Genomic DNA, 11,939 nt, shown 5'->3' with positions numbered 1-11,939 from the left:
ATGACTATGATAGTAATAATGATAATGATCAATAATAATAATGTCAATGCTAAAAACAATAATAATAACAATAATGATGATGATAATAATAATAATAATAATTTAAATTATTATTATTATTACTATAAGGATAAGAATATTTCAGAATTATTATTATTATCATTATCATTATTGTTAATATTATTATTATTATTAAGATTACCAGTGTTATTATTATTATTATTATTTTTAGTAGTGGTAGTAGTAGTAGTAGTACTATTATTACTATTATCATCATTATTGTTATAATCATAAACGATAATGATAACCAAAAGAAAAAAAAGTTATAATGATGTTGATGATAATAGTATTATATTAGTAGTATATTAATGATGATGAAGATGATGATAATAATAATAATGATAATAGTAATGATTATGATAAGGATAATAATTATAATGATACTACTAAAACAATATCACTAATCATAATTATTATAATAATAACAAAAAAAGGGTAAAAATAATAATAATAATAATAATAATAATAACAATAATAATTACAACAACAATAATGATAGTAGCAATAGTGATATTTACTATAACAATAATGATATAGTATAAATGAAAACAAAACAAATCAGCATTCAACTACTGAAATCTCTTCTAAAGCCGTATTCAGCTAAGTCCGTGGCTCGAGAATACCTTTGTATTCATCAATAGATAAATCGTTATTAGTCATAGAATTGTTGTTTTCACTTTTGTCTTCATTATTAATTTTATCATCGTAATTACCATCTTTACCAGTGTTATTATTATTTTGTTATTATCATTATTATTATTATTATTATTATTATTATTATTGTTATTATATCATTATTATTATTATTATTATCATTATTATTATTATTATTATCATTATTATTATTATTATTGTTGTCGTCATTATTGTTATTGTTGTTTTTGTAGTTCTTGTTGTTATTTTTACTATTATGATCATCATTATTTTTATTATTGTTATTATTATTGTAATTATTTTTTCTATTATTATTATTATTATTATTATTATTATTATTATTATCATTACTATTATCATTATTATAGATAATAATGATCATAGTCGTGAAAATCATAATAATAATTATAATAATAATAATAATAATAATAATATTATTATTATTATATTACTATTATTATTAATTATTACATTATATGATTATAATTATCATAATGATTATCATTATCATAATAATTATTAATAATGTAATATAATATAATTTTCTTATAATCTTTAATGATAATAATGATAATAATAATGATAATAATAATAATAATAATAATAATAATAATAATAATAATAGTAATAATAATAATAATAATAACAATAATAATAATGTTATTACTATTACTATTATTATTATTATTATTATTATTATTGTTATTATTATTACTATTATTATTAACTACAATAATAGTTATAATAATAACGGTAATAATAATAATAATAATAATAATGGTAATGATAATAACAATAATAATAATATCATTATTATTATTATCATTATTATTATTATTATTATTATTACTATTATTATTATTATATAAAAATAGAAATAAAATAATTATTATTATTATTATTATTATTATTATCATAATATATTATTTGTTGTTGTTGTTATCATTATTACTCTTGATATTATTATCATTATTTTTACTATTGTTATCAATATTATTACTATTATTTTTTATCATCATTATCATTATTATATGCATGATTATTTTTACTATTATTATTGTTGTTGTCGTTATTGTCATTATTATTATTATTATTATTATCACTATCACTCTTGTTATTATCATTAGTTAGTTTTATTATTATTATCATTTTAGTATAGTAGTAGTAGTATAGAATTAGTATTAGTATTATCATTTCTTTTTTTTCATTATTATTTTATTACTACTATTCTCTACTACTCCACTACTATTATCAAAATGATAATAATATAATAAAATGATAAAATAAAAATAGAAATAAATAAAAAATTTTATTTTATTATTTTATTTTTTTTATTATTTTATTATTTTTATCATAATTTTTACTATCAATATCATTATTGTTATTATTATTTTTCCTTCTTACTTACTCTTTTATCTTTTTTTGTTTTTTTATTTTTAATATTATCCTTCTTATTTAAATTTTTTTGTTATCTTATTACCATCATTATCATTTTTGTTTTTTTTTACCCTATCATTTTGTGAATTAATGTTAATATATCATTATTTTTATCATTATATCGTCATAATTTTTGTTACAGTTTTTTTTTTATTATTATCATTATTATTCAAAGGATATTAATCAATTATCTTCATTGTAGTTAGTTTACTATTGTTATTATAATTATCACCATTATTATCATTAGTATAGATATTACATTATCTTTTCATTCCCCTCTTTTTGTCATTTTTGTCTTTCACACATTATCGTTATTATTTTTATCATTTATTAATTAATCCCTTCATTATTTATTATTTATTTTCCCTTTTTATATTGTTATTGTTTTAATACTATTCCATTGTCACCTTTATATGTATCTCAAAACCTTATTTTTCTCAATTTATCCTTACTATTGTCTTACTATTTTTTCTGTCCCTATCTTACTATTGACTGATTTCGTGATTTTATTTTCATTATTATTGTCGTTTTCATTCTACCACCCTTACTTCATCCATTCATTTAATTGTGATATATTATTTTTTTGAGTTAAAAAACACACACTAAAATAATTACAAAAATAATGCAATCAAAAAAAAAAAATAGTTAAAAAAAGGTTTTACCCGAGACTTTTTTCATTGTACGGGGATGCTACAGTAACTATTCAATAAAAATTAAAGTTTACAATTAAATAGCATACTATTATTTTTATGTAATGAAAAAGACAAATTAATGGAAGTACTAAAAGTGAGGATAATATAATAATCATAATAAAATAATAATAATAATAATAATAATGAAAAGAATAAAAAATAAAGCTAATAATAAACTACTAATAATAATGATTATTATTTTTAATAATAATAAAATTATTTTAATTTTTATTAATTTATTATTGTTATTATTATTATTATTATTATTATCATTATTTATTATTATTATTTTTTTATTTTTATCATCATCTAATTATTTTATTATTATTATTATTTTATTATTTATTATTATTATTTTATTTTATTATTATTTTTATTATTATTTTTTATTAATTAATTATTATTATTATTATTCTACTACTAATACTATTATTATTATTATCATGTGTTAATTTTACTTTTTTATTGATGCTAATGCTAATAAAAATAATGTATTATGAAAAAATCATGTAAGGTATTAGTAATAAATAAAAATGATAATATTAATGATAAAAATATGAAAAAATTTTATTTAAAAAAAATAATAATAGTAAAATAATAAAAATAAAAATAATGATATTAGGATAACTTTTTTTAAAAAGATAAAATACCGATCATAATAGATCCTAGAAATGAACAACGCACAGTAACAGCAGTGATAAAAATGATAAAAATTAAAATAATAGGAATGAATAATAAAATAATTTTAAATCTCTCATCATCACATCACATCATCTCATCATCACATATCATCATCATCTCACATCATCATCATCACATCATCATCATCAAAATAACAAAAATGTGATGGTGATAAAATAAAAATAATAATAACAATAAAAATAAAAATGATAATGATATCAGTAACAATAGTATATAGTAGTAAAATGATAATAAAAAAATAATAAAATAAAAATAATAATAATAATAATGGGAGGAAAAAAAATGATAATAAAAATGATCGTAATAATGAAAATGATTATAATGTTAATCTGATAATAAAAAAAGACCAAAAATTTAAAATAAAACAAAAATGATAAAAATCATCACATCACATCATCATCTCATCATCATCATCATCATCATCATCATCTCATCTCATCATCATCATCATCATCACTTTAGGGCTAACGCCGACGGGGGCGCATGGCCGCATCCCCCCTTCGTTTCCACCACGAGGATCCTTCAGCGTTCCCGGGCAGGCCCCGGGCCCATCCAAATTCCTCGCGACGGTTCGTCACTGCCCGGCCAGACTCCTAGGACCCCCACAGGTCTCCTCCACCCAGGGTTGTCTCGCAGAGAGAAAACCGAGGGGCAGGATCGTCCATAGAGGGGCGACTAGGGGGCCATATAGCCTGAGTTGGCGATCCCGGATTATGCTTTAAAACAGGCCCCCTGCCAGTCTCACGGTGAAAACCCCCGGGGTTGGGACACTGGTCTTCCCAACTGTCCCCATGATAGGGCGAAGGGACTTTTTAAAAAAGGCATAAAGGGCGAGACTCCAAGACACGGGATGCGTCCGGGTTTCGTTTCCATGAGCAAAATGAAGTATCAAGGCCTTGAAGACATCCCTTTGGGTCTTCTGCATAGGTCCGACATCTCCAACGCTCTTGTTGATCGAGTTCATGGCTCCTGTTCCCAAACCAACCCGTCTACTGATTCCTGTCTGACACCCGAGTTTGGGGACTACGCTACAAGGTATGTAAAATTTCGTGACTTCACTCCTCCCGAAAGCTGGTGACTAAACGGGTTCCCCAACGGCCCCCAAAGTCCTGAATCTTGGTTTTTGGCCCAGGAACCTCTAGGCCTATTGCTAAATGCTCAAAGCCCCCAAGTGACCCCAAAGGACTCAGATAGGATGGCAACTCGTCGGCAAAGTAAAGGTCTGAGCCTTAATTTGCCTGTGTTGCTCCGCACTGCTTTGCTAGTACTCTGGCCATTACCACCATACAGTGTTGAAAATGGGGGTAAAGGGACACGCCTTGCTCCCCCTAAATTTTAACAGGAAGAAGTTCGACATCAACCACCCATTTTACAGCACTTTCGTCCCAGTATAGAGGCTTGCTATCGGCCAATAATCTGTTGGGATTCCCCTGACCTCGGACCCCCATAGCGATTCCCGATCCCGGTCAAACGCCTTCTGAGGTCGATGTGGGCTGCAGCAACCCCCGACCAATCCGACGGCGTTCCACAATTCTCAAGCGTTTTAATACGTCTATTGTGGACTTGCCCAGGAGTAAATCCGACTGCTCCGTCTCGGGGCCTCAGTGGGGGTTGCGACCCGTTTAAAAAAATTGGGGGCGAAAACCTTGCCTGGATCTGGGGGCGTGAAATGCCAGGGTATTCTACAGTCCCATCGATCCCCTTTCCCCTTGAGAGGGATACCAGCCCCTCAAGGGGGGGGGTCAGGGGAATGGTACCAGCTCCAAAAGGGCATTCAGGACTTATCGGGGCCCCCGAGCCATGGGTTTTCCACCCCCAGCCTTTACAGTTCAGCGGGATATCACTATCCTGCAGCTTTCCCACTCTTTAGCTTGGAAAACCCAGCCTAACCTCTGTTTGGGTTGGAGGTTCCCCCTGATGGGTGGGTCCCGGCACAGGCACTGCACTCCTTGATCCAACTCTGTTGGGGGTCCCCCCTGGCACAAATTTTCAAAGTACTCAGCCCAACGTTCACGAACCCCAACGATCTGGATGATCCGTCCTCCGCTGATCGGGCTGCGTCATCGTGGGAGGGGTTTGGGGTTTATTTTCTCAGGGGTTGGGAGGGGGGCAAGGGCCCAAAAAATGGGCCCTTGCCTCCTCAGCAATATTCCTGATGGACTTTCCTTGTCCCCTTCTCGCAGTGTCCGGCCCTACGCACCTGGAAAAGACGCAAGACTTGATTCCCTTCAGCCGAGGCCCCAAGCGCACGCTTTGTGGCCTCTAAAGTCTCCGGAGATGGTTTTTTCTGCCTTGTCCTTGGCCGTACGCCCAAAGGACTCCCGAGCTGCTTCAGTTTACCCTTGAAGGACTCCCCCAGAGCAAATGGGTCCCTAGGGTTTCTGGGTTTTGCGAATCGTCGAGACTGCTGTGCGAACCCAGGCCACTCCTCCTCCCTTTGTCGTCCAATGAAACACCTTAGGTGGCCACTGGGGACAGGAGTTTTTTTAAATGGACCCCCCCGGGTAGCCACGCAGCCTATGGTGGTGCCCAAAACTCGGCACCCGGGAAACCCCGCATTCTGGGGGGATCCTCCATTTTGGCTGACAAAAATGTGGTCGATCTCCTGGGCCCCATTACCCATTCGCTGTACCAAATCCCCGATGCGGGGTTTGGGGGCTGGCCCGGAGCCAGAATCCTCTTTTCTGGACCCCAGCAAATCCCGGGGAAGGAAGCTGGGATCAGCTCCCCAGCCATGGGGGCCGACGACATCTCTAGCCGCTCGTCACATCCGATACCGCATTGAACGCCCCCGAACAATGGAATGTCTCGCCGGGGGCAAACGTCCCGCCCAGATGCGAGTTTGGGGTAGAACGCCTTTCCAAACGATTTTATATACATGGGGGAGCGTTACGCAAAAAGAACAGGAAGCCAAAAAATGCTTCATCTCAAAGCCATGAACGCTCTCAACCGGTGTCACCCTTTACTACCCCGGCTGAAGTCGCTGGAGATGGCTATGGCTACCCCTGGGGTGTTGATTGTTGATTGATTATTTAAAATTTCGCCGCTCAAAAGCTAAGGGCATTAGCGCGAAAACCCTTTTTAAACAGAAATTAAAATGTTTAAAACTTTAAAAAACTTCAAAAATTCTTATAAATAACAATAACAAATTAAAAATCAAAGCATAAATTTATCTCTAAATGTAAAAGTTATTGCAAACTTACTAATTAAAATTTTTTTAAAATTTAGTCTCCCTAAGGAAACTAATAAGCCCTCTATGTCCAAACCTCCCCCAATACATTCTTCTGTATATGGGGGGGACAAGTCATACGTCTTTGGTCGAGAATGTTTTCACATCTTTTCCCCTACATGTGCGATTTTAAGGGGGCTTGGCATCCCTCACAAAAGGGCCTGTTTTTACCATCTCGGGCCCCTGATCAGTCTTTTTGTCCCGATTCTTAGCCTTGTTACCCTGGAGGGGTGACCATCGCTGCGGCCCGACCCGTAGTAGGTGTAACCACCCACCTGATCGTGCCGCTACCCGGGCTTCTCACCTCTGGGGCACCCCTCAATCCCCGTCGCTTTAATTCCCGCATAGCAAGGGAACCGCTCTCCTGCCGCAAGGACCGGGGTTCCCAAGGGGCCTACCCGGGAAAACCGCCTGAGATTTAAACCTCGGGTGGTCACTCTGGGTGCACCCACCTCTGCCGCCCCCCCAAAACGCCCCAAAAAAAGGGGTCGGCAGGCTGTGGGGGCCGCCTATCCCCTGTGGGGTTCCCGGGGTTTCCCCCCAAACTTCATGGGGGGTTGGCCTTGCCCGGGGGCAGGGAGGACAGTAACTCTCGTTCCAAACCTGCCCCGACTTTGCCCCCCCAGGGGACCCCAGCCCGCCTTACTTCTGGGTGGGAGGGGCAACACCCCTCCCCCCAGCAATTTTCCCTTTAAAAAGGGCGTTCCCGAAGGTCATTCTGGGGGGAGGAGGGGGCTGGCAAGGCCCCCTCCCCCAGCCCCCCTAACCCCAGGGTGGCTAGGGGGGGAGTTGGTAGGAAGCCAAGCAGTCCCACCCGGTGGGCCCAAAATCCGTACTCTGGGGCCTCCCGCTGCTCCGGAAACCCCCACTATTTAGCCTGGGACCCCCAAAGGGACCCTTACCCATGGGTGGGCCCCGAGGAGGCACTGCAGAAATCTTGATGGAGGGCTGTGACCTGGCAGGGGAGAAAATTATCAAAAACTTCCCTTTTTCGACTGGGCACCCGGGGGGGGGGGAAACTGCAACGAAAGGCATCAACCTTAACACATCTAGGGTACCACACCATCGCTTCACATCACCATGCGCGTAAGCACCCACCCATATAATAATAATAATAAATAATAATTAAAAATAAAAGAAATTTGATGATAACAAAGTCATAACAATAATAAGATAAAGACAAGAAAAAAAAAAAAAAGAAAAGAACTGTCTAATAAAAATAAAAATCATATAATAATTAAAAATATAAATAAATGATGATAACAATAATAAAAATAATAAAAGAAAAAAAAATAAAAATTGTTTTTTATTATTATTTTTCATTATTATTATTATTATTTCCAATAACATAATTATAATAATAATAAAAAAATTATAATAAAATAATGATAATATAAAAATAATAATATAATATAATAAATGCTGATAATAAAAAAAACATAATTAAATAATAAAAAAAAAATAAAAATAAAACCGCCCCACTTCATCATCATCACATCATCATTCCCTTTATCATCATCACATCATCATCATCATCATCATCATATCATCTCATCACATCTCATTATCAAATAATAAAAAAATAAAAACAAAAATAATATAAAAAAATAATAAAAATAATAATGTAAAATAAAAATATAATAGCAATAAAATTAAAAAAAAAAATAAATAAAAACAATGATAATAAAGATAGTAATAAAAAATAGTAAAAAAAGAGATAATAATAATAAACAATATTAAATAGTTTTTTAAATTTTTTCAATGATAGAAACAATGTTATGCTGATGATAATCGTATGATGATGATAAAAATTAAATAAAAATAATAATAATAATAAAATAAAAATTAGTAATAATTAATAATTAGTAGTGTAAATAGTATTAATGATAATAATTAAAAATGAAATGAAATAATAACCAAATAAAAATGAGATAATATCAATGATTTAATAATCTTAATATTAATGATAGTCTAAAAATGATATATTAAATTTTGATAAAAATATTAATAGAATGAATAATAGTAAAAAATAATAAAAATAATAAAAAATAATAAAAATAATAAAATAAAAATAAAAAAATGATGCAAAGATATAATGAAAATATAATATTAATAATACAATGATAAAAATAATAATGATAATATGATAATGTAGTATAAAAAATAAATCAATAAAAATGATAATAATAATGTAAAAAAAAAAATAAAAAATAAAAAATAACAAAAAATAACAAGAAAGATAATAATAATTTTAAAAAAAATATGTAATATTATATTAAAAATGGTAGAATAATAAAACAATTTAATAAATAATTTAATTATAATTAAAAAAAATTTTATATTATTATTATTATTATTATTTTTTATTTTGTTATTATTGTTTATTATTTAATTTGTTATTATTTTTTTTTTTTTATTTTTTTATTTTTTTTTTTATTATTTTTTGTTCCTTATTATTATTATCTTGTAATAAAAATAAAAATGATAATAATGAAAAAATGATAATAAAAAACAACAAAAACAAAAAAAACAAAATAAAATAATAATGATAAAAATAAAGATAATATAATAATTAAATAATAAAAAATTAAAAATATAATTATAATGATAATAAATAAAAAAAATATCAAAAATAATAACTATATTGATAAAAAATGATGAAAATTAAAAAAATTTTAAATACACTACTCTAATAAAAATAAAAATATAATAATATAATTTAAAAATAAAATAAAACTTAATAAAGATAATAAAAATAATAATAATCAAAAATAAAAAATAAAAATAAAATAATAAAATAATGTAATAATAATAATAATAAAGTAATTTCATTTTTATCATTATCATTATTATCATTATAATTACTATTATTATAATATCATTATTTTTCTATTTTTATTATTATCATTATATTTGTTGTTGTTTTTTGTTGTTGTTGGTATTAAAATTACGATTATTATTATGAAAATGATAATAAAAATAAAAGAAGAAGAAGAAAAAGAAAAAAACAAAAAAATAAAGTCATGATAAGGGTAATGATAAAATAAAAATAATGACAAAAATAAATTCTACATAAAAATAATGATAATAATAATATTATTATATGATAATAATAATAATAAAAATAATAAAAAATAATAAAAATAATAAAAATAAAAATAATAAAATAAAAATAATAATAATAAAAAATAATAATGGGGTGATAAAAATTTTAAAATGTAATAATGTAATAAAAATGAAAATGTAGAAATTAAAAAAAAAAATAAAAATGGAAAAATCATATTAAATATTTTAAATGAAAATGATAAAAACAACAATGAAAATAATAAAAAAATGATAAAATTCAGTATTAGAAATAATAATAATCTAATATAATATTTTATTTTTTTATTATTATTATTACATTATTATTATATTATTATTATTATTATTATTATTATTATTATTTTATTATTAAAATATGATATAATGAAAAGGGTAATATAAAGTATGATATTGGCAAAAGAAAGAAAATGATAAGATTGATTGAAAATAATAATAATAAAAATAGTTAAAACCCTTTCGCGACTGGAGGGGTCAGGTTCCCGCTTAACTTTATACCATAGCTATATACTACTGATGAGGGAAGGGGCGAAGAGACGTCGGGAACCTCTTCCCTCCTAGGGATCAACCAAATTGTAAATCTGGCTCATTTGTTGCCCGGCGTGACAAAACAACAAGCGACGATTTTTTTTTTTCGGGAAGGGGCCCCCACCAGAAATTTTATGCAAATTTCCAAACCCAAATTTCTCTTATATACGGAAATTTGTGCTGTGTGTTTTTTTTTTTTTTTTTTTCAATTTTTTCTTAAGTGGTCAAGAACCCCAGGTTATTAAAGTATAAAAGCAGTGAACACTTTTTTTATATAGCTAAATTTGCTGGGTATTCAATTTCCCCGACGGGAAAGTTCCCAAATTGGGGATTTAGTCATATTTCAGTTTGTTGATTAATGTATAGAAAAGGTGTATTACATCATTTATTGTTTACATTTTTTTACTATATTTAAAAAAATAATTTACCACTACCATGTAAAAAAAATTTTGGGAGACCCCCTTTTTTTTTTCCCTTCCGTAAAAAATTTACACTTTATCCAATACTTTTAATAAAAAATAAGTATTGAAAAACGTTTCAAAAATTTAATTTCGTATTGCTGAAAAATTTTTTTCCGGGGACGAAAAATAAGTCGCGGTAGGCCATTTCATTATTCCATAGCACTTTGGTTTGCCAAATTATTATTATGTTTTTTGTTTTTTTTTTACTTCAATCCGCATGGCAGCAAGGAAAGCCCAAAGTAGAGAGTTCTTGAAACTTTTGAAGACCTTTCCCTCGGGTTACGACTCCGAAAAGAGTAAAAAGAGGGTTAAAGACCCCGAGTTTGAAATGACCTTACCCATTTAAACCAATATTGTATCTATTGATCCCTTATTCGAGCTCAAAAAGAATCTGAAGAAGCCCGCAAATTATGAATTTATTGCAACCCCTCATCCTACATCAACAAAGAGGGCATCCCTCTACTATTTTTCAATGTCAGCACGACAGACGGTTGGAGAAAGAAGCCGAAGCTCTCAGAATGTAGAGTTCCAAACCCAATTCAATGAAGGAATTCATATTTGTCTGCACTCCATGCCTTTCTACAAATTTTTTTATGATACATCATATATTTTTTCAGACAACTTTTTAGTGGGCAAAAGGGGGAGCAAAATCTTTGAGCAAAAATGAATTTTAGTGTTCTTAGGTACAACATAGTAATGGGTTATCATAAAATTCCCGCTTTGCATCATTATTTGGGGAACAGTGAAGACCTGGGGGGTTTGGGTATTCGAGAAGCAATGGCACGTGATGATTCATGGTATTCTTAGAAAATTGCCTTGAAGACAAATCCAAAAAAATCCAATAAAAAGGATAACGTATAACTAAGGCCATTATTTAAAGCCTAAATTTGGATTTTTTAACATAAGGTCCCCAAACACTAAGTTTGATGAATCAAAGTTCGTTTTAAAGGAGATGTATTTCAAAAAATAATCCCATGAAAACCAACAAAAGGGTTTTTAAAATGTGATTCTTGCGATAATGCAGGGGAAAAAAAAACATTTTAAAAGTTTTTTGGGGGTTTTAAAGACCCCCAC

The sequence above is a fragment of the Penaeus monodon genome, chromosome 12 (assembly GCF_015228065.2).
Source record: "Penaeus monodon isolate SGIC_2016 chromosome 12, NSTDA_Pmon_1, whole genome shotgun sequence".
NCBI classification, from domain to species: domain Eukaryota; kingdom Metazoa; phylum Arthropoda; class Malacostraca; order Decapoda; family Penaeidae; genus Penaeus; species Penaeus monodon.
This window is presented reverse-complemented; position numbering follows the sequence as displayed.